Here is a 25213-nt window from a genome sequence, read left to right as displayed (position 1 = left end):
ACTAGCTGTTTGGGAAAAGAGGGTTTTCAAGGGTTGTAGCATGGTGTAGTTGTTTTGAGTGTTGGATTATGACTCTAGAAACTAGGGTTCAAGTCCTGACTTGGCCCTTTAAAACCACTAATTGACTTTGGGCAAGTCACACTCTCTCAGCCTCAAATGATGGCAATAGCAAACCCCCTCTGAAGAAACCTGCCAAGAAAACCCCATTATGGGTTGCCATAAGTTGGAAATGGAGATACACAGCAACAACAATAACAACAACTTCATAGGTGAGGAGGAAAGAGATAAAGTAGTTAATGCAAAGATGGAGAGGAAGCTAAAGGTTATGAAATTTTCATTTCCCCCTTTTCTCCCCTGGTCTGTTGGATTAGAGTTCCCCCCTGCTCCAACTGTTGGCAGACACAACCCATTAAGAGCACATGAAAGCCAGCTGATATTCATAATATTCCTTCCTCAGATGGTGTTAAGGATAATCCCAACCAATCAGATCACCAATGTCTTTCACTTTTTCTTTGAGGCTCGACAGACCACTCCTAAGGGGTGGCCTGCAGCTGCCCCTTTTGGTGTCGGGTTGGGGCTGCAGCAACTACATGCTGTGGCCCCAATCTCACCTTTCCACAGCATAAAAAGGAGCCACAAAAAGCAGCTCATTTTATTCCACAGAAAGGGTGCCATAGCCGCTGGTATGTGGCTTTTCCATGCTCCTTTGGTGCTGTGTCATGTAGACACAGTGCTAGAGGAGCACCATGGCATGTGTTACAGTGTGCAGTGCCATGCCGACCTGGGGGCAGAGTTGGGGTGTGCATCATGTAGATACCATACTGACTCCACCCCCAGGCCAGCCTTAATTGCTAGTCTGAACAGCTCCTTAATTCCCTGCTTACCTACTTTGTCCTCCACTCAACATTATCCCAGAACAAGAATTTTTAAAAAGGAGGCACTTGGTTTTTCATGATTTCTGAAAACATTACCTAAAATAATGCTTCTCCCCGACCATTTGGGCTGGGGAGGAGATTTTGCTGGCCTCTCATTAGAGACCAGCATGTTAAAGGAAAACAGCATGCTCTGCTGGCTGTTGGGAGAGGAGGGGGCGGGGTTTAGCTTGCTTGGGGCTTCCCTGCCCAAACTCCTCTCACTTGGCTTCAAACGCTGGAGCAGGAAGGAGGCCTCAGATGCCTGTTCCTGCCCAGCACTCCTGTGGCCAGCCTTGGAGAAGAGGGGCCTGAAAGCCGGCTTGATTCAGGATAAGCCAGTAGGAAGCCAGCTGGCCTGACTGTGGGAAGCCCTTGGCAGGACAAGAGATCTCTGTAGGCTAAGTGATGGGGCTGGGAAGGGGGCTTGGGTCCTTCTTCACAGCAGCCCTCAGTTGGGCTTCTGGGGGAGGAAGAGAATATCCCCTTCCAGTTCTGTGCCTGCTACCTTCCTCCCCCTGTTAATAGTTTCAGTAGCAGCCATTTGGTTTGAGGCTTGGCAGCCATTTTGCATTGGCAGCCATTTCATATAGCTGCCTTGCAGCCTTGTTGTAGGAAGAAGGCCTGTGGCTCAGTGAGGAGGGTCCTTCCACTGCAGAGGGCCCCAACTTTACATAACAATCCTCAATCAGACCTATTCCACTGATACCTTAAAGGACTCAGATCCTGTCTGATGTTGGGAGCTAAGCAGTGTCTGCCCTGGTTAGTATTTGGGTGGGAGGCTGCCAGTGCTGCAGGCTATATTTCAGAGGAAAGAAGTGGCAATGCCACCTCTGAGTCTTATTTTAGGCTAAAACTGTTCATGCTAAGCTGGGTTTGCCCAGATGGCTTTTGTAGGGGAGTGTGCCCATAAACACAAGAGCAGCTGGTGTTTCATTCAGTGCTGGCTGCCTCCCTTGCTGCTGATAAGTGTGGCAGCCATTTTCTATTGGCAGCCATTTTCTATAGCTGCATTTGCAGCCTTCTGGGGAGGCCTGTGGCTCAGGGAGGGTGCTATGCATCTCCAGGGGCCCTAGTTTGGCATAACAATCTCTAATCAGTCATTTGGGAATAAAAGTTTTCATGCTAAGCTGGTGTTTAATTCATTCTATAACAGCATTCAGTGCTGGCTGCCCTCCCTTGCTGATTTGGTTGAGGCTCAGCAGCCATTTTGTATTGGCAGCCAATTTATATAACTGCATTCCCAGACTTGTTTGGGGAGGTCTCTGGCTCAGTTGCGGGTGTCAAACAACTATAGAGTGCCACAGATTGCCATAACAATCTGTAATCAGTCATTTTGGAATAAAATTTTCATGCTAAGCCAGGTTGGCCTGGACATTTTTTGGGAGGGAGTCTGCAAATAAATGCAAGGGCAGCTGGTGCTTAATTCACTTTATAACAGCATTCTGTGCTGGCTACCCTCCTTTACTGATAAGTGTGGCAGCCATTTTTTATTATTATTATTATTTCCCCAGCCATTTATTATTGTCACATTGTCAGCCTTGTTGAGAGGATGTCTGTGCTTCTACAAGGGGCGTCATACAATTTCAGGGGACCCCAGTTCCACATGTCAAGTGTTAATCAGCCATTTTCAAATTAATTTTTATGCTAAGCTGGGTCCAGTATGGATGATATTTGGAGGGGAGTCCACCGTTAAATACAAGGATGGCTGGTGACACAAACATATACATTCATTAATGTTGGGATGGGTGATATATTATGCAATTCAAGTTTGTTCTGTTCAGTATGGCCTTTGTTTTTTGGAGCACATCCTTATAATAGGAACTATCATTTACTCAGTTAAAGTAATTGCTAATAGCTCCAAAGAAAGGAATAGAGGGAGAAGGGCCCTGCCCCCAAAGAGGATGATAGTGATAAAGATATTCATTGGGATTCAGTGCTATCCAGGTTGCAGGCTTTGGAATCTGAGAGGGTGGAATATGTTCCAAATGCATCTTCTGGGCATATGTCAGCTGTGATGTTGGAACAAAAGAGATTATTTAACAAAGTTTGCTCTCGTCTTACTCCCCTTGAGCAGTTACAAGCCCAAGATGAGGGTTCTTCGCAGTCAATGTGTCAGGAGGCTTCCAGAGGGTGAGCGAACTACAGTGGATGGTAATGTTTCAGACATTTCACCAGGTGAGGAACTTGAGCAACAGTTTCTTTCATCACTGGTCACTTGACCACGGGGTCCAGGCCAGTTGCAGGCTGTATCACAGCCTAACCCCATACCTGGGACTTCCATGGCTACAGGGGTGCCATCTTCCCCTTCTGCTAGGCCTACACAAGGTGAGTGCTTGCATAGTGGACATCTGGTCCAGAAAACGCCTATTTTGTCTTCCTTTCATGGTTCAGGACCAACAAGCCAACAACAAAAACTGTTATGCTGGGAGTTTGGCTCACAGGGTGTCTGTAACCGAAAGCCCTGTAGGTTTAAGCATGAATGCTCATTGTGTGGAGGGAATTAATCCTTTAATAACTGCACCCTGATAAGGGGACAAATGGGACATAAGGACCAAGATACGAGAAAGGTAGGTGGCCCTGCCACCCCTGCTACAAAAGGGACCTAGCTCATTAGATGCTGATACCTTCTCTATCTGGCTGAAACGTTATCCCATCAGAGAGGCTGCATTGTTCTTGTTAAAAGGTTTTACTTATGGTTTGAAGATCCCCTTTTTGTGATATTTCGTCCCCCTTTCTGGCTCCTAACTTAAAATTAGTTAGGCAAATGGGAGACCTGGCATATAAATGATAATCAAGGAAGTTCCGAAGATAGGTTGATTGGACTCTTCCAGGAACCTCCTGTTCCAGACCTGTGGGTCTCTCCATTGGGATAGTCCCTAAGAAGACACTGGGGAAATTCCAGCTTTGACATCATCTTTCTTTTACCAAGAGAGACTGTGTTAAGGATGCCATTCCACACCAATTGGCTACTGTTAAATATATCTCTTTGGCACTTCCATGAGGGAAGTCAACAAATACGGATTGAAAGCAGAGTTGGCAAAATGTGATATTCAGCTTTTCTCCTGTTGCCAGTTCACCCAGGCAAATTTGATTGGTTAGGTTTTAGTTTTGGTGGTACATTTTATATGGATCTGACACTTCCTATGGGGTGCTGAATGTCTTGTTCAAATTTTCAAATGTTAGATTGTAAGCCTGAGGGCAGGGAACCGTCTAACTAAAAAGATTGCATGTACAGCGCTGTGTAAATTTACAGCGCTTCATAAATAAAGGTTAATAATAATAATAATAATTTTTGAAATGGGTGTTTAAGACCAAATTGGGCTTAAAAGGGGTTATACATTATTTAGATGATTTCCTGTTCATGGGGGCATCTAGCTCTGGACAGTGTCTCCAATTACTACAGTGTTTTGAAACATTAGCTGGAGAGTTGGGGGTTCCTTTCTCACCAAAGTAAGACAGAGGGACATGCCAATAGTTTACCTTCCTAGGTAAAATTGTAGATATGGTTAACCAATGCTGGTAGAGGGTCAACTGCTTTGCTTCCCTTAGAAAGGCAACACTAAGGGAATTTCAAGAGCTCATTGGCCACTTTAATTTCAACTTTAGGGTTGTGGCCCCAGGTAGGGCCTTCTTAAGATGTCTCTGTGATGCCTTTGGTGGGATTTCACACCCTTACCATAGGACAAGGTTGATGCAAACTATCCACCATTTGATCTATTCTTAGATAAGTTCAGTGGTATAACCATTTGGAGAGAGGTTAAGAAGCTAGATGCCCAGCTACATATTTTCTGATAATACAGGTTCAATAGGCTTTCTAGTCCACTTTTTGAAAAGATGGTATGCCCACAGGTGGCCTGTGCAATAATTAGAATCAGATATTACTTTAGACTTAACATTCTTGCAATTGTTCCCCATTTTAGTTGTCGTACATTTATGGACAAGCGAGTTGGCCAACTCTGGTGTGACAACATGGTGTTTGTACAAGTAGTGAGTTCACTGACCTCTAGATCACATAAAGTCATGAGATTAAAATGTGCATTCACATTGCATTGCTTGTCGCATAACATTCTCTTCGCAGCCTCCCTGGAATTGATAATGAGATTCCTGATTCTATTTCTTGTATGCAGATGGAGCGATTCAGGCAACTAGCTCCAGAGGTGGCAGATTCTCTACACCAGAGGTGGCAGATTCTCTACACCTGATGCTAACGGACATATGGAATATTGGCAGGGAAAAATTAGTTCTGGCTTTGGGATTGTCATTGACGCCTGCATCAAAGAAAACCTGTGTTGGGGCGGCCAATGAATTTATGACAGTCCAAAGATGCTCAGGGTTGGCTGACCGGTACCCTGTGTCTGTTATACATTTCTTACAGTTTTGTGTGTCCTTACATGATAAAGGATTAACAGTTTTGTCTAGACAGAACAGGCTTTCGGCTATAACCTTTTGGCTACAGCCATGGTACTTCAAGTGATTTTAGGATACATAAGCTACTGGAATGATGGTACAGGGAAGCTATAATAACTAAGGACCCACACAAGCTTCTGTCACCCAATACTTTAAAGGGTCTCAGTGTTATTTGGCCATCTCTATCCACTTCCTCTTATAAGGCAATGCTTTTCCATGCAGCCGCACTAAATGCCTTTTTTGGCATGCTGAGGATAAGCGAGCTAGTGGTAGCTTCAAGACAAGATTTCTCCAATAAGGCCCTGTTATTTCAAGATGTTACTCTATCCGAGCAGTCTATTTTCCTTTTTATCCATTCCTCCAAATCAGACCAGGCAAAAAATGACAAGGTGCTGCAACTACTATCATTCAGTGATAAATAGCTCTGTCCTGTTAGAGCTTTAGACAAATTCCTACAAGTTAAAGGACATACCCCTGGCCCTTTGTTATGCTATTTGGATGGGCTACCAATCACCAGGTTCCAGTTTTGTTCAGTTCCAGAAAGAATATTAAATTGTTTATGCTTTAACGGAGTTGTATTTGCCACATACTCCTTTTGTATAGGGGCTGCATCTACAGTGGCTGCCTTGGGCGTACATCAACGAGATATGCAGAGGATCGGTCGATGAAATCTCAGGTCTATGGGTCATGTTTGCGACCTCTGACTTATTGATGGTGTTTTTGTATGATCTGTTTCAGATGCAGTACACCCTGTGATGAGACACCATGTGTGGATCTGCGGACACATCATGGTGTTCTGTGTGGTCCGCCAAGCCAGGAGGTGCCATTTTGGAAGCCAGCTGGGGCTATCAGATAAGGCCATTGTTGAATGGAAAGAAAAACGTGTCCTGTGGTGGCACGGGCTACTGTCTTTGGCGAAGGCCAGTTTCTGCTCCCTCTTGTTTTGGAGATACATTTGGGAGGCAATGATTTGGTTTTGTTTAATGGCAGGGCCCTTCTTTGTCAAGCCATTCATGACATGCGGTGCATTCATGAGAGATGGCATTTTGTTATGCTGTTAGAGTCGGCAAAGCTGCCACACCAAGTTTGGGGCGGTGGAGGTGATCCACGCCTTTACAATAGGGCCTGTAAAAGGGCCAACAATAAGATCTGCAAGGCTATGAATGGAGGACTGGGTTTCTACCTGGTTCACGATGATATCATGTTGCTTAAGCCTGAGCTCTACTGAGCGGATGGCATCCACGTTTTTGAAGTGGGGAACCAGCTCTTTCTTCGAGATCTGCAAGCAGGGGTTTTGGCTGTTTGGCCAGCCTTGTGGGGGATAGGGGCTAAGCGGACGCTTGCCCCTTATCTGTGGCATAGGCGGGGGGAGATAGATGTTTCGGTGAACACCTCGGCACCCTCCTAAAGGGTGAAGCTAGGTCTCTGGAAATCACGTTTAGGTCTTGCGAGTAAACGTGAAGGGAAAGAGACTTGCCTTGGGGCTGGCTTGAGATTTAAACCCTCACTTAAGTCTGGCGAGTTAAGTGGGGGAGTCTTGGGTTGGCCTTCCGGATGCCGGCCGGGGAGCAACCCAAAGTATGGATTGCCCTTGGGGCACAGGTGTTTTCGCCCTTTGGAAGCTGGGGAATTGGTCTTGGAGCAGACCATCTGCCAGCTGTTCCTACACAAGGTTCTCCCCCCTGGTTTTTTGCAGTTCTCGAAGAAATAAGTTTAAATAAGTTGAGTTAAATAAAGTTGCCCATTGTATAACCCAGTTCTCTGTGTCTGGTCTCATTATTAATGAGTTGGTCAGCAATGCTTCTCCCCGACCATTTGGGCTGGGGAGGAGATTTTGCTGGCCTCTCATTAGAGACCAGCATGTTAAAGGAAAACAGCATGCTCTGCTGGCTGTTGGGAGAGGAGGGGGCGGGGTTTAGCTTGCTTGGGGCTTCCCTGCCCAAACTCCTCTCACTTGGCTTCAAACGCTGGCCCACCCTCCCACCTCGACATCAGTGTGAAAATTAATTCTGGTCGCCTCGGGGCCGGGTAGGAATTTTCTCCCCTTTCCAAGGGTTTTTTCGCCTACCCCACACTGTTGGTTGAGGACTTTGACAATTGGCATGGGTGTGGTCATAAATAGGTTCCACGCATAGGTGGGGGGAGATAGATGTTTCGGTGAACACCTCGGCACCCTCCTAAAGGGTGAAGCTAGGTCTCTGGAAATCACGTTTAGGTCTTGCGAGTAAACGTGAAGGGAAAGAGACTTGCCTTGGGGCTGGCTTGAGATTTAAACCCTCACTTAAGTCTGGCGAGTTAAGTGGGGGAGTCTTGGGTTGGCCTTCCGGATGCCGGCCGGGGAGCAACCCAAAGTATGGATTGCCCTTGGGGCACAGGTGTTTTCGCCCTTTGGAAGCTGGGGAATTGGTCTTGGAGCAGACCATCTGCCAGCTGTTCCTACACAAGGTTCTCCCCCCTGGTTTTTTGCAGTTCTCGAAGAAATAAGTTTAAATAAGTTGAGTTAAATAAAGTTGCCCATTGTATAACCCAGTTCTCTGTGTCTGGTCTCATTATTAATGAGTTGGTCAGCAATCTCTCTCTTCAAGATCAGTACTAAATGTTACCAGTTATGCTGCTGAAAAACAGTGTGTCTCAGTGAGTGGACGGCTGACAAAAGCAACCTGTGCAATTGCATATGGGAATGTGATGTGACTTTTGGTCACACCCTGTCGAAAGCTGTTGGCTCTGGCCAGCTCTCGTTTTCCATTGGCCCGGATGACAGGCAGAACTCATTTAAGTCACAACAAAACATTTTCTGACTGGCAGGCTTCACTGGGGCAGGTGATGGGAAATAATTAACAGCCTTTCTCTCTTTCTCTCCCTCTGTCTCCCCCAACCCTATGTTTCATGCTTTAATTAATTAATATTGCTTCTTAAAATAAGAAGTTGTTTACTTCAGCAAGCTGATTGCTGCTCACAAAAAACATCTGAGACACGACTGTGCCCAAGGGATTGCATTAACTTCTTTGTTTATTATAACTGCAAACAAAGAGCTGCAAAAGCTCATCTTGCCATGAGGCATCCTGACAATCTGCCAGTTTAGTCACCAATAATAATGAGACTGGCACAAGCAATAAGCTCAGCACTAATCTAATGAGGGCCTGTTTCAATTGCCCATTGATATTACTGCAGCTGCTAAGCACCGGATGCTTAGGACATAGAAACAAGAGGTATGTCTCCAATCAGCCAAAAGATAATTATCCTCTCAATATGTCCTTGCTTGTGTATAGAGGCCGGCTTGCCTTTATTCCTTTACCCTCAGAGAGTTCATGCCAGCAAACCTGGCCCCACTCTCAGTCAACCATGTCATCTTTCTTTGATGAGCTTGAAGTTTCAATTAGGATTTTGAAGCAAGCATCCATGCAGATGGGTACATGCATGTGATTTACAGGCTCATGCTTACTTGAACTATGTGATGTCACTTCCTTTGTGGGGTTCCTGCAATGAATACAATTATGCACTGATGGGCAAATGGCATGATTCCACTGCTAATGAACTTCCCTACTGGGGATGAGTACAGTGCATTACCCTTTTGTACTTCAGATTCTTAATTATCACTTTTGTTTTTACCCCCAGCATGATTATTATACATGCAAACATTTTTTGAATTAAGTTATCAGGATTAGAATTAACCATTTCTACTCAAGAAATAGAAAGTTATTGAGAAAGCTATGAATAATCACTGTATTTCTATGGAAAGAAAGGCAAAATAATATTTAAACACCTTAAACTGTCAGTTTCTATTTTTCTACCAGAAACCAATATTTGGGAACAAACAGGAAGCAAAGACCAGCATGTTTATTGTGAGAAAATATGTTCACTCTTGATTCTCTCATCTCCTTCTCCTGTATCACCCACACATTGTTTCTTCTGCCTTTGTAGGACCTGTCCTGCCCCATTATAATTCATTGTACACTAGCACCTTCTCTGATGCTCATCTATCAAATCACTATTCTTCACCTCTGTCCTCTGCTTTGTCACTGCTGTTAGGAAATATAAGGGGAAAATCTGTCTGTCCAGGATTAAGGATGATGATCTTAATATTTTCTATCTCCATGTTTTCAAATACACAGTCAAAAACATACAGAACTAGTCCTGGTAGCATGGTTCTCAACAGAATATTCACAGATCTCTCTTTCTTGCTGAAGTTTATAGAATTATTTCATGACTCAAATACTGCAGCCATACTATTTATTTCAGGCATACATGTGTTCATGGAAAGATAACCATACATTGTATTAGTAAGGCTGTGTTGTGTATAACCTTTCAATGAATTTGGCCTTGCCTAAGCAGATGAACTACACTGGCTGGCTGCCAAGATGCTTGGCATCACCTTTCATTCCCACTTGCTACTTCCTAACAATAACCTTTCAAAAAAGAAAGCAATGAGTTTCTCTTTCCAGCAGTCTCCTGGTTGGGTTAGAGTCAAACAAGAAGCTTCACTTGAATCTGTTTTTGGGAAGTGGCCTAGCTTAATCAGACAGAAGATTATCAATAATAATAATAATAATAATAATAATAATAATAATAATAATAATTCACCATTTGCTTTAAACAGTCACAGTAGAGATGCCATATGTATTCATGTACTTACTGGTCAAGGTCCTGGAAAATGTCATGGGCACTGTAAAACTGCTAAATATGTACAGACAGTGTGTGAGATAGCAATCATATTCATCTCTTTGAATGTAACCCTTACAGTGCCACATTTCTAGGGAGGTTTTTCAAAAGAAAAGGAAAGCTGGCTTGTTCAGAATAGGAAGATTTTCGAAGGGTATCAACCTGTGTTTTATCATCTCTTGTTTTCACTGTGCCAAAATTTAAACAGAGACGTTTTTGAGAGCAAATAACCTTTTCCATGATTCGAAAGAGTATGTACATTGATGTTCATAATAACTACATTGGATTAAGTGATTTACAGTGTAACTTCAGAAATCTATGCTTCTTACAGATTTGGGGGAGGGGGGGCTGTGAAAATTGCAGAAAGCCAAGAGAGAAATAAAATAGGGATAGTAAAACCAAGAGGACTTGTTAAGTGATGGGGCACATGATCTGTGAGACCAAACAGATAGAAAGAGGTAGGATTGTATAGCTAGAAGAAGAGACACTGTGTTGAAATCCTTTGAAAAATTGTTCCATTGCTAAAGAAAGAAAATGGCTAAGAGCCTATTTTCCCCAAAGTAACATAAAAGTTCCTCATGTGGAATTTCCCCAGCCATTGTCCACCAGGACCCCAGGAGACCCCCAGGACTCATAATTTTGCATCTCTGGCTGATGGAGAGCAAGGGAAGGATCATAGAAGTCTCTGGGCATGTCTCATAGCCAGACACAGACCAAAACTATATTCTCCTAAGATCTGCTGGGGTCCTGGTGAACAAGGTCATCTACCACTATGTCAGGCTACAGGGCATAATTCTCTACTATCCACTGTATGGCTGGCTATTCAAGGTAGTTATTGCAGCATACCTATGAGTTTGGGGAAGAGCTGGTCATTGCAGAGCATGGAAGAGAATATCACTCTGATGGCAGCAATGTAGCACTGCCAAAATATCTTAAAACCTTTCACTCCTTTTCACTGTGTGCCACCTCATTAGAACTCTCTTCAGATACCAGCCCTTTGGGTTATTAAAATCCCAGCTGCTTGACACCTATTGTTAATTGATAACTACACACCCAATCTCTGATATGTCCCAGCTAATAAAAGCCTTTTCTCCCTCTCTCTCAGCAGCATTTTGAATACATTCCTTTAAACACTTCAGACTTGTTGAACAAACAAAAAGACTTTATAAATCAGGTTGAATACATTATTTTTCTCAATAGATGGCATTCAAGATGGATAAGATGTAGACATATTTTAGCAGTTACACAGTTTGTTTCTTTTGCTAATATTTGTAATTGTTTCTTTATAGCCTTTACAGTCCAACATCTCACAGAACCTTTCTGTATCTTTTAACTCTTCTGGTCATTTGTGACTTCACTAGTCGCCAAGCACTATATCTCCTGCAGAATATTACAACAACCCTTTAATTAAGAACTTTCCTCATCCTTGTCTTGAGTACCTAAAAGCCCTTTCTAACTGCCCCTCACAGCATCCTATTCTAGTCTCAGAAGGTTTTAACCCCTCAGGGTACAATGAATATCTCTCCCTATCATGGGTACATAAACCCCCTTCTAACTGAACCTCATAGCAGTCTTCCTCAGCATCCTCCGCTGCTAAACCCCTCAGGGTAAAATAAAACTCTCTTAACTAACTCAAACACTGCTCTGTTCCTCAATATTCACTCCTGAGAGCAGCCGCCACATTTTCCTGGTTTAGCTCCCATTAGCTATTGCCAATGTTCTAATCTGCCTGTGTCCTTTCCACATTACCAACTAAGAACATACAAAACATAGTGTTTGGCTACAGAGTCCTGCTGAGATCAGTACTGCTTATTCCTTTAAAATATGTACGTAAAATGGTAACATCAATAATGTAATAATAAACATAAGCTGAATAGATTAGACATTTGAGACATTCACCTACTATTTTGATAACAGTGTTGATAACATAATATCAACAATACCAGGCCCACGAGTTTCAGGTACACTGTACAATTTCTAAAAAGGTGAAGCTGAAAAGAAAATATCACTCAGCTATAAACCCAAAGAACATGGGGGAAGAGTGGATTGCATAGATTTATCCCTGTTGAGGATATGCATGCTAGTGACACCCCCAACCAGTTGCATCTTCAGAAGTTTTGGGAATAGTATTCCCAGATCTCAAGACTTGAACCCTTTTATCTAGTCCTCACATTGAAAAATAAGTCTGTGTGCAAAAATGTAACCATCTTGTTTGTTATACAGTCATTCCTCTGAATTCATGGCTTTGGAACTCACAGTTTTGACTATCCACGAGGTTACCACTTTCCCTCCTTCTGGCCCATCTCCCTAGAACTAAATTGGCTGAGTCGGCTGCATGACAATGGGGCTGAGATAGGAAGCAAGTGGGGAAACCCCCATCTCCTCTCCCATCCTCCTACCTCTCCCTTCTAGCAATGTTCCAAGGGGTAAAGAGAGGGAACAATGGAGAGGACCCTCTGCTCCTTCTCTCAGCTCCATTGCTTGGAGCCAGCTCAGCTGATCCAGCTCCAGAGTGACAGGGCAGAGAGAGGGAGCAATGGAAGGGACCCTCTGTTCTCTCTCTTAGCTTCATTGCCTTGAAGTCAGCTCAGCTCCAGGGTGACAGGACTGAGAGGGAAGCAAACAGGCAGCCATTGGCTGTGATGGAGAGGGGAGGGGAGTGCATATGGCTGGAAGGGAAATCACAATGGTGGCCATCCATCAGGGCATGGATTACAGGCCCTGGCAGCTCCTGCACCCTGGCTCACTTCCCCTGGACTGAGGGAAGCCCCCCTCCCAGCCCCCAAGCCCACGCTAGGCCTGGTGTGTGTGTGTGAAAGAAGGCAGTAAGGAGGGAGGGGGGACTTGAATATCCACAAATTTTCAAATTCTCAGGGGTCCTGGAACAGATCTCCCATGAATTCAGAGGGATGACTGCACCTGAGCTCTTTTATTTGAGTGGCATACACAGTACCACTCTGGTTCCTGCCTAAGGTATCATGCTTAATGACACCACTACTTGGCTCTTGTGATATCAGCTTTGTAACATCACGCACACCCTATGATATTGTTCCTAGGTCTTAGGGTTTGACTCAAAATCTCAGGACCCAGAATGCATCTGACCTGGCACCCCTTTGTATTAAGGGACTCAGTCAATGCATGAATGATGTTGGGTGCATATTTTATTTTATTCCCATAATGACACATTACATATCTAATGAATGACTGAGAACTGCATATAAATTCAACTCCTCTTTATATAATAATAATAATTATACCCAGATGTAAACGGGGGATGTCAACCATGTTAACAAGTTTCAAGAAACAATCAAGGAAGATTAATTAAATGAGATTGTATTTCATAAGGTAAAAGCTTTCTTGTTCAGATCAGAGCTTGGAAGAATAACTTTTTTAGACTATAAGTTCTCAATTGTCCAGTGACCATGGTGGTTGGTGAATTCTGGAAATTACAGGGCAAAAACAAATAACCGTTCCAATATTAGATCCTGTAGTACATAGCCATCAAACAAAGAAAATCATAGAATCATAGAGTTGGAAGAGACCACAAGGAGCCAACTTCCTGCTATGCAGAAAATCACAACCAAAGCATTCCTGACAGATGACCATCTAGCCTATGTTTAAAAACTTGCAAAGAAGAAGACACCACCACATCCCGAGGTAGTGTATTCCTCTGTTGAACAGTTATTACTGTAAAGAAATTATTCCTAATGTTAAGGTGGAATCTCTTTTCCTGTAGTTTTAATCCATTGTACTGTGTTCGAGTCTCTAGAGCAGCAGAAAACAAGTTTGCTCCATCGTCAATATGACATCCCTTCAGATATTTAAACATAGTTATCGTGCAACCTCTTAGCCTTCTCTTCCTCAGGCTAAACAGCTCTCTAAGCCATGTAAAAGAAGTCAAGCTCCATATCAGAATAAAAGTCTGTCATAAAAAGGAGTTTTCAACAAATGCTAATAAAACAACAGACTCAATGAACCCTGACCCCACTGATGTGGATATGTGTGGATATTTGCAATAAAAATCTATGTTTTACATTCCAAGCAGAGAACTTCAAATGTTATACCCTTGCACCAGCATCAGATACAGGAATCTAAAGTCTTTTTCCATCACCATCATTGAGTTGTTCATCTCTCTTCAGTTTAATTAAATTACATAGCCCTGATTAAACAGTTCCTTATAACTGCTTAGATAAATTGTAGGACTCAAAGTTAAAATAGTAACAAATACATAAATAATAACATCCATCTCATCCACCCAATGTATAGTGCCAAATTCAGAGCCACACTTCTAGGACAGGGGTGGATTACTCCTTCAAACCTCCAAGAATGTCTGTTCACAGTGAATACCATCACCTCTCTCTGGGTGGTACCAGGGAGCAATCCACTAACTTGTGGGATACACCAACACCCTTAAAAGTTAGGGAGGATGTGGTTGTCTTTCTAATGCACTATAGCTTAAGTTTTTTGCAACCAAAGACATCATTTGCCAATTTGTATTTTTTATTTTATCGTAACTAATAAATGTGTCTGGCTCTTCTCACCCTGCCACTTTCCAAATATCCTCCAGAGATGAAGACACCACATATGCCCTTGAAGTTGCTGTTGATTTTGTAGAATATACCCAAACATTCTCAGGTCTTGGCTTATGTGATAAATCATAACTCAAATATATGTATGCCCTTATCCATAAAATTGATAACTTCATGCTCAGTTCATAAGATATCCAAACATTACTTGCTGGACACATTTATATCACAAACTTGTATCAAGATTTCTGTTGAGGTGATTAAAAGACAAATATCAGGGCTCACAGTTTACTTGAGAGTTATACTTTCTGACCTGAAAATCTTCATACCTTACATTTGCTCAGGCATCAAAAATCGAGTATACTATTCATTTAGGTCCTGAAGTTGCTCACTGACTAATGCAGCTTCTTAAAAGGGGAGGTGGGACTGCATATGCCTATCTATAAAACAGGTTAGGAAATGGTACCCAGTGTGTTAACTCCAGTCATCTGCAAGGTGTCATTTACCCCCTTCAAATGCCAACACCATTATTGTTTACATAGCAACCTGTACATATATCAGGGCTGGAATTATCATGGCCTTGAGTGACATGTGGTCATTCAAGGCCATTCACACACTTCCTGGACTGCTGTTTTTCTAGTCAAAACAAAAAGGAGATTACTTCTCATGGTACAGCAATTCGCTATTTAAATAGGATGCAGGATGCTCTATTCCATCCTCATACAATGTTAAACATAAAAACAACAACACAATAACATTTCCCCCCCGAAACCAGACATACTTACTTACATTTTTGTCTCTTCTTCTTCCTCCTCCTTCTCCGTTCCTATCCCCCTTAGAGGAACAGCAAATGCACCCTGGTCCTGCTGCAGTTTAACATTTTTATGTAAACAGTGCAGGAATGTAGCTATGGGGTGAAAGTAAAATGAAGCAAAATGTCTCCCCAAATTGGAATTCTGCCCCCATCCCATGTAGAATGTTCTTTCAGTTCCCAATCCACTGTCATTGAAGTAACAGACCTTCAGCTGAGCATTTAGAAATACATATTAGGCTTCCCAAGAAAAGAAAATGGGCAGGCAAAGTTACCAAAGGAATAAAAATACAATGGGGCCACACTATCCACAGATTTGCCATCTGTAGATTTCAGCATCTACAGATGGCAAACCCACATTGTTCTCAATGGCGGCACATGCATGTGGCCACCATTAGGGACAGCTCCCATTGTCCCCAATGGTAGTCCGTGAACGTAGCTGCACCACCATTAGTGACAGCGGGACTTTAGGTAAGCCCCCATCTCATTGTCCCTAATGGTGGCACAGCTGTGTGCACATGCGGTCATTGGGGAAAAGAGGATGTGCACATCTGCAGATTTTGGTATCCGGGGGGGACGGGGTCTTCCTCATGGATACCAAGGCTTTCCCATGGATACCATGGTCCCACTGTATGAGAGCAAATATGAGAGTTCTGTGTGTGAATAAATTTCAGTTGTCTCACTCTCTACAGCGCTAGACATTTGGGAACTGGTAGAAAATTTCACTTGGGGACTGAATTCTTAATAGGGGATCAATACCCACATTCCACACACTCACACCCTATGGGTACACCTGTGGCTTTTGAAAAACAGGTTTGACCAATACAAAGGAACTTAAAGTTTACAGTTATTTTCCTGTCTACCATCAGAGCTGGGCATGGGCATACACCTTTTCTTTGGCCACTCCTAAACTTTGGAATGACCTACCGGAGGAGATCCATCATATTACAACTCCTGAGGTGTTCAAGAAGGCCATTAAGATGGATCTCTTCCAGCTGGCATTCCCAGATTGATAAACGGGCTCTCCCATTGTTCCATAACTGTGGTTACTTCATTCTCTCCAAAACTGCCTCATTTTAGGAGATCAATTTTTAGATTAATTTTTAGACTGATTTTAATAATTTGATTCTATTTTATGATGTTTTGTATTTTAATGGGGGGTGGGGATTTTGGTAATTATGTTAGTATGACTGTTACCCACCTCAATCATTCAGGGAGAGGCGGGCTATAAATATGTTGTTGTTGTTGTTGTTGTTGTTGTTACTATTATCATCATCATCATTATTGAGAAAACAAATATGGGATTGTCTGAACCAGATATGCTTTGACTGTTTGTTATTTTCTTAACTACCCTCAAGTCAATCTTGACTCATGGCAACCCTCTAAGATCCCTAGGTCCCACTACTCTTCCCAATTTCTGCAGAGTCATACCCGTGACCTCCTTAATTGAGTCCATTCATCTAACATGTGGTCTCTTCCTAATTCCTTCCACTTCCCCAACATTGTCTTTTCTAATGAGTCTTGTCTTATGATGTGACCAAAGTATGAGAGTCTCAGTTTAGTCGTCTTTGCCTCCAGGGAAATTTCAAGCTTGATCTGCTCTAGGACCCATCTATTTGTTCTTTTTGCTGTCCATGGTATCCTTAGCACACTTGTCCAGAACCAAATCTGAAATGAATTTATTTTCTTTTTGTCCATTTTCTTAATTGTCCAGCTCTCACATCCATACATGGCAATAAGGAATACAATTGCTTGTATGATTCTGACTTTCGTGCTTAATTGTATATCTTTGCTCTTTAGGACCTTTTCTAGTTCTTTCACAGTTGCCCTCCCCATTCTTAGTCTTCTTCTGATTTATTGACTACTATCCCCATTCTGATATATGTTTGATCCCAGGTATAGCAACTCTTTTACTATTTCTATTTCCTCATTGTCTAGATTGAACTTGTGAAGATCCTCCATGGTCATTCTTTTTTATTTTCTTTGTGTTCAGCAGTAAGCCTGCCTTTGCACATTCTTCCTTGATGTTTCCCAGTAGTTGCTCTAGGTCTCCAGTGTTTTCTGCTAATAGTACGGTGTCATCTGCATATATTAGATTATTGATGTCCCTTCCTCCTATTTTCACTCCTCCTCCTTTTTACAACAACCTAACTCTAATATTAGTTTGACTAGAGTATTTCCATTGAGTTCATGGAAATCTGAAAGTCACTTGCATAAGTTCCATTGATTCAATTGGTTCAGTTTAGTATTTATTTATTTATTTAGATTATTCATACCCCATTCTTCAGCCAAAAATATTCCCAGATCAGCTTATAAATGCTTAATTTAACAGTTCTCTGTCCTCCATTTTACAATCCAAATGAGACATGACACACAAGGAAAGGGGGAAAGCAGTGGGGAAGGAGGTCAAGTCCAACAAGTACTGCCTCTTCCTTCCTGCCTCAGAGGCCAGGGCAGTGGCAGAGGGGATAGAGGGAGGGCCTATAGTAGGGACAAAACCATTGGATTTAGACCTATACTACACTACATGCTACTGTGCTACTGTATTATACTATACATCCTGTGGGTATTTGGTGTTAAGATCTCCAGAATGTCTAAAATAATAAGATGTACAGAGTCAGTATTACATATTCCAGCTGATCAAAATGTGAAAATGTTAAATATGATGATAGAAGAGTTCTCAAGTTCCTGCTGTTAGCAGTCCATGTTGTTCTAGCAAAGTACTTGAAATTCTACTTCTGAATTATGGATAAGCTAAAGAAAAGCTGCCTAGTGTAACTTATATTCATTGGGGGGGGGGGGATGCAAAATTCACTGATAAACTGTGTATTGATTTACTGGAATTTTTTGAGATGCCTGTCACTTGCTATTTCCATTTCTGTGTTGCAAAGAAAACTTTAATAATGAAAAATATGCTTGAGAAAAGACATTGAGGATCAGAGCATTTCCTCATTTTAATTCAAAAGTGTGTGTTCGTGGGGGGGGGGACCCTACAAAAATACTGACATTTGGAGGGGGGGAATCTTATAACTGAGAGACACTCTACATATGATCCTGAACATATGATATAATCTTGAAGTGTGGGATTCCAGCCATGCTTTTTTCTTGGATATTTTTTTAAGGAAGCAAATGTTGTGGGGTAGAAGAAAGGATTAAAGTTGAAAGAATTTTGGAAGAAGGAGTTAGATAGCTCTGTAGTGCCTATATGGGATGTATGCAAGTTTGTTTTATATTATATGTTGAAGGTGTGTAAATATATTGGTATGTTTTTAAAAAAACACGAATAAAATTGTAGAAAGGATATTTTTGGATATTTTTAGACCGCTTGCATGCACTCATTTTCTATTAACTACCTTTTATGGAAATTTTACCTCTTAATGCATATTAATAACATACATTTATTTTTGTTTTTATCCCTTCCCCTCCCACAATTGCTAGCAAATGTTTACTACCTTATTTAATCACTAGATCACCAGATCAACAATCATTTTCAGAGATATGGAATATATCATTAATCACATTCTTCACATCTTCATACCCAGTTTTTCCATTTACATTTTCAATCACAATTCTCCATTTATCTTTCCATGATTCTTTTTTACTTCGTCCGCTATACTTTAACCTTCTTTCCCTAAGGAAATTTGTGTGTGCGTGCACGCGCGCGCGTGTGTGTGTAATGGATCAATTTTGTTCCAATTTGATTTCTTTTTTCACCATAAAGCAAAAACGTCATGTGTAGATTTTTTAAATCATATAACTTTCATTACTTTTCAGGTCTGTTTCTCCTAAATTAAGAGTCAGACAGTTTTCTTTACTTAATTGTATTCATATCCCTGTTATCATATTTATTTGTTATTAACTTCTGCCCAAAACTCCTGAAGAAAGGGTATTCCCACAACATGTGTATATAAATGTCCTTCATTTCACATCCATGCCAACATTCAGATTAAAATTTGCTATTTATAATTGCCACTTGATGAGGTGTTCATTTTTTTTTAAAATTTGTATTTTTATTTCTTAACAATTTCTTACAGTGACATTTTAATCTTAACAATTTCTTACAGTGACACTTTAATCAGTAAATCTTTTCCCCAATTTCTTGTCATTCCCTCTGTCATTCTATATTGGGCCATTAACATATCATTAGATATTTCCTCAATCCCTTTTCACCTTCTATTCTTTTCTAATTATTTCTTCTAGAAGCACATTCTGAACCCTACTATTCAAATTTATTTTAAGTAATGTTTTAATTATCCTTTTTATTTGATTCCAATACTGGCTTCCTGTCACTGAAACCAATTCTTCTATCAGTTTCTGTTATACAAGTCTCCAATTATATTAATTCGCTTTACCTTTAATTTCTCCAAGTGTTATCAGCATCCTTCACCAAGTAGCTATCCAGTAATAGTCCAGCCAGAGTGAAACTTCTGAGTGCCATTCCTTTTTCCTGATGTTGCTCTGCCTCCTGAAAGTTTTATCCTGTCAAGTGGTAACCAGGATGTGGGTTGCATCCACATGACCTCTTTCCTGCTTTGAAGAACAGTCCATGAGCAGTTCCACATCTTCACCTCCTCATTGGAAGATGAAAGAGACTGTCAGTCACAGATCCCACTTCTGTTTGAGGTGTGTTCATTAGAGCATCTAGAAATACCCCAAAAGCAAACATGCTGCAGAACAAGAGGGTACCCTCACCTCTTGTTGAGTCATAGAAGCTGCAATACCCTTTTCATGAGAGGTTGATGAGCAACATTATTTGTAAACATTGTAAGCATCAGAGTCCCCTCAATACAACACCTTTTACAACTTTTCCTTGAGCATCACTGTCACCCTTGACATTGAACTACTGCATCCATCATCCCATCCCCTCTGAGTCAGTCAAGGATGTTGTATATGATAACTGCAAAAGGACCAAACATGGACAGATTGTGGAGAACCAGCAAACGACCTCAGTGGAGCAGCTCAAGCTGGGGAAGCTCCCTCATTGTTTTTCATCCAACTGCAAAGGCTGAGCTGGTTCAGTCATGACATTTCTTTGAAATACCATGAGCACCTGCAGTTTGGTGAGTTCCTGGTCATGGACATCTATGAACATCACTTCTCAGCTCACAAAGCAATACCCACAGCTGGCCCACAGGCCTCACTAGATTCAAAGGCTGATGCTGAGCAGTGGGCTAGCTATAAATCTTTTTTTTTTAATGATTGGCACTTGCTCCACTTCATTGTTAACCTCTCCCAAAGCTTTCCTTTATGTGGCAGTTCCCAACTGTAGTTTGTCAATGTAAATTTATCTCTTAATACTGTTGTGGTCCACCACAGAGACATGCATTGTGGACACTTTGTAATCTATCATTCCTTTCCACACTCCTTCAAAAACCCATTGGTCACTCGTGCTGAGTAGCTGTGGATTTCAGATGATGTGGTGTGCAAGACCACTTTGTGAGAAGTCCTTGCCTCCAGTGTCTAGCAGCTCTTCTACAAGCATGTCCAGTCCACAGTGCCAAAGCCAGACTCTCCAAGCTTAGGGGTTACCACCAAAGCTGAGTGCATACCACTCATCTTGACTCACCAGTAGATTTCCTCTTTGCAGACCCCCTGAATGGTCCATGCTTGGATAATCACAATCAGCCATTTTCCTCAAACAAATGCACTTCACATGCATCTCGCTTGAGATCAGCTAATGCTGTATATTCCCACAGCTGGTGATTTCCCTAGAGAAGAACTCTGTTTCAAGGTTTTTGTTGTAAGCCTCCTTTTAGGCTTAGCCTCTGCGTATGCATAAATAAAGTATACAGGGCTGTTAATAACAGGGCCTCTGGGAGACAACTCCATTCACACCCACATATACTTTTCAAAAATGGACAAATATTAAGTCTACAGATGTTTTGAAGCACAACTCCTATAACCCATAATCCCAGTCATTTTCACCAGAGTATCTGGTAGCTGAAGACCAAAATAATCTAGGTTTCCATGAAAAGGCATTTTTATTATTAACTCTATGTTATGATGGGAGGGGAGGAATTATTTTTCTTTCCACCTTTCCAGTCTGATTTCTTGGAAGGGCACTTAATGCCCTAGAATGACCATGATCACATGGAACTCCCACCAAAGGAAGACTTAATTTCATTACTAAGAGCAGCTACACTTGTGTCCAGAGATATTCAGAGAAAGAATGCTACATATGCATTGGAGCTCCTGGTTATGCTTATGTTGAGCTTTACAATTCTGCAGTAAGAGATGAAGTGCTATATAAATAAAAGTTAATAATAATAATAATAATAATAATAAGTGGCCTCTAAGGTATGCAGAGACCAAACAGAACAGTAGCCAATTATGTTTCATTTGTGTACATACACAGGCACACACACACAAGTATGGCCTGTCTGCAGCTTACAAAATATATCCATATAATAGAGTTGCACAATGATGAATGCATTTATTCAGGCACTAATAAATCAGAGTATACAAGTATGTAAGTGTTGGGAGGGAGAGCTTTAAAGAAGGGAGATTATTGACCATAGCAACATAAATAGAAACATCTTTTGAAGCATTTATTTATATATTTAGTTATTGCTATAATAGATTAATTTTAAAAAATGAAGCAGATGAAGAGAAGGATTACACAGCACTTGGCCTATTTTAAGAATTTTTTCTCATCTTTCTCCACCTTTCCTGAATGGCATTCCCTTCTAACAAGACATCCATTCCAAACTATTCAACATACACATTGTCAAAGCAAACACTCACTACTCGAATCCTGTCTTGTGAATATTAGATTCAGTTGAAAGCAGATAAGTCAAAACAGTATAGGGAAGGGAACTTAAAGATATGTCCAGCAAATTCTGGGGTGAGCTAGATCAAAACTAGTGGCAGTCAGAGGCAGAAAGCTTTATGTTGGACCACTAATTCTTTAAGACATCCCATTTTGAGTTCCCAGTGCTTCAGGCTAACAGGACTAGTACTTTGAAAACTGACTCTCAGAGCAGGGGTGTCAAACAGCAGCCAGAGACTATCCTGCAATTTCATGGCTGGTACTCCTGTCAATGAATGTAAGGGTGATTGTAACTTCTATAACCATCTCAGCCTTCCTTGTACACTATACCCTGCTATAGCACTATGATTCCACTTTAACTGTCATGGCTGTATCATGCGGAACCTAAGTATTTTATTAGTAAAATATTTATAGCCTGCTCAACATCCAAAGATTTTAGATTATAGTTTGGGGAGGGACTCTGGCAGAGATTTTTTAAAGAATCCTGTTTATCTTCCAGACTTTGCTTGCACTCTCCCTCCTTTCACACATGGCACCTCCCATTCTATTTCCCACCTTACTCCCAAGACTCTGGCTTCTCTCTTTCTTTCCATGGACACTCGTTATCTTTTCACACCCCATCCAGGATCCTCTATGTACTTTATTTGTATTTATTTAATTAATTAATTTATATCCCCCTTTTCTCCCAATATAGAATTCATCTCCTTCCTCAGTCCATGACAGACAAATTCACACATCCCTGTTGCTTATCATTCCCCTTTAGCCAATTCAAAATCCAGCTGTCCAGCTAGAATGGAAATTAATATCTGCAGGGAAGCTCCACCAGACATTGGTGGAGGAGTAGCCTAGACTATAGAGACCATTTTAGCTGTTTTGTTTTTTTTAAAAAGATATACATGTAGATAGCATGGTAGACAGAATGACAACATTTGGTGAAACATGGTGCTAATGGGTACCACATTGGAGATGGCAGGTCTAGAGATCTGATGTCATTAAAATGGATTTGGGTGCCTGCTGGATTGTTAAAGGTGTGGTACTACCCGTTCTCAGCCTGTGTATTCATTCTGTAATAATAAAAGTATGAGTGTATGTGTGCATGCCATTGTTCCAGAAGTTTGAAGCCCAGACATTTCAAACATGCTTTGGATGTTGAGGGAAACATTGAGATGTGCACCTCATGATCTTTTGTTTTTTAAAGGACACAGATTAATTTCAATTTTTAATTTTAAAATAACTTTTTTAAAACAGCATTAATTTTAGCACACACACATGGCCTGCTGTTTAGTGAGTAAATGGTAGCATAGACCACAGACACCTTCATACTCATGAGTCTTCATATGCTCAAGTAGCACTACAGGCTGCACAATTTTAAATGTATTAGAATCAAAGAGTCCTAAGATTTATGTAGTTATTGATGAGTCTGCCACCTAGTGATTTAAGTGGCTCTACAACTATATGTTGCTGTGTGCTTTCAGGTTGTTTTTTGGGTTATGGTGACCCCAACACAGGCCTATCACAGGGTTTTCTTGAAAAAAATTGTTCTGAGAGGGGTGTACCTTTACCATTCTCTGAGGCTGAGAGAAAAATACACAGTTTGAAATTGATTAGGATCATATGATTCTAATCAATTTAAAATTATCTGTAGCCTGCAGTACCATTTCAGTCACTAGGTGGCAGGCTCATCAATAATTGTGCCTGTAGCACCACAGTGCTTCTGATCATATCTGGGAAGACAGTATTTTTTTTTCCTTCATGTGCCAGGAGCCAACATTGTATTTGTGCTCATTAGTTACAACTGTTTCTTTCCTCAGAACTTTCTATCCACCAGCAGCCAATGGCTCTCAGACTGACAGTGGACCATGGACCACCACTTTGACTGGTTTTCAGTATCATGAAGTTGCTAGGTGACACACTTCCCTTATCATGATATAACTATTGTTCAGAAATTAAAAGAAAAAGAAAAATTCATGACCAGCAAAAGCTGTATGGAGAGTAGGTGAGAACAAAGAGGACTAGAGTATGGGAAAATTAGAACCAAAGCTTCTGAGACTCCAGTCCATAAGCCTGCAAGATAGGATCTAGAGTAGCAATGAATTGGGATAGGCCCATGTTTGTCATGGATACCATGAACTCCTGAGCTGCACCTGTCAGATTTGTCAAACTGGACTTGAATGGGATGTTGAAGTCACCCAGAACTAAAAGTCTGTCTGACTCCAACATCAACTCCAATATCAGTTGTGTCAGCTCAGCTAGGGAGTCAGTTAGACAACAGGGTGGATGGTATACTAACAGAATTTCCAACTCTCCCTTGTCTTCAGGCTCAGCAGTCCATTTTCCAGACAGGTATCCTGGTCAATGTAAAATTGTCAGTATAGAATAAAGCCACTCCACCCCACCCCCATCTGCTTCCCCTTAGCTGCTCATTGACAGAATACCCAGCTGGTAGAGCCTGAGCCCAAGTTGTAACATTATCATCCCCTACTTAGGTTTCTGTAAAGCATGCCAGGTTGGCTTTCTCATCCATAAGGAGATCATAGATCTTACCTTTTACAACCCTGGCATTATACAGGAGCAGGGGAAGGTTCTGTGGGTGGTTTGGTTCACTCTCCAACCATCTAGGGGTAACAGGGTGAATGGAATGTGAGATAGATATTAAACATTGATCCCTCCTTCCCTTGTGACAGTATTTCATCGTTATTTTTTTCCATATCTTCCTTTACCCTGCACAACATTTATTATTACTCCCTGATGGTCACCTGTAGCACCCAGTCATCCCCCAATATAATAATTTTCTCCTTGTCTGTACCCTTTCTTATTGTTAATGAATCCAAGCCCTCATCCTCTGCTGCTGTTTAAGAGCAGCATTAGTAGTGTTGTTCTCTCACATTTGTCCATATAAATGTGGACTACTGGAGGTGGAGGCCTGAAGATGATGGTAAGGGGGCTCTTAAGAGCTTGACCACCCGGACCCAGTCTGTGCCGCAACTGGTCCTGCTGCCAGAGTGCTTTTTAAGGGATTTTCTGCCCAGAGCCCTGCCCTCATGGCTATTACCTGGTAGCTGGTGGAACTGCCTGGCTGCTGAAGAGTCCTCTGAGGCTCCTGCACGCTGCCTTCTTCACGGCTGCT

The 25213-nt window shown here is 41.6% G+C and overlaps 1 long non-coding RNA gene and 1 pseudogene across 1 annotated transcript; both read left to right on the top strand.

The window, feature by feature from the left end:
• The first annotated feature begins 2439 nt into the window (after positions 1–2439).
• On the top strand, positions 2440–7846 carry LOC149311051 (uncharacterized). Its single transcript, XR_016281749.1, has 2 exons — positions 2440–3089; positions 5042–7846. It is a non-coding gene; the product is annotated as an uncharacterized LOC149311051 (long non-coding RNA).
• An 11999-nt stretch (positions 7847–19845) lies between these two features.
• LOC149311050 (ubiquitin carboxyl-terminal hydrolase 30 pseudogene) lies at positions 19846–20889 on the top strand (annotated as a pseudogene).
• The last annotated feature ends 4324 nt before the right edge of the window (positions 20890–25213 follow it).

This window comes from Sceloporus occidentalis, unplaced genomic scaffold (assembly GCF_023333645.1).
Source record: "Sceloporus occidentalis isolate IW3139 unplaced genomic scaffold, rSceOcc1.0.p SCAF_6, whole genome shotgun sequence".
Classification (NCBI taxonomy): domain Eukaryota; kingdom Metazoa; phylum Chordata; class Lepidosauria; order Squamata; family Phrynosomatidae; genus Sceloporus; species Sceloporus occidentalis.
Note: the sequence above shows the minus strand (reverse complement) of the source record. Positions and strands in the feature narration are given on the sequence as shown.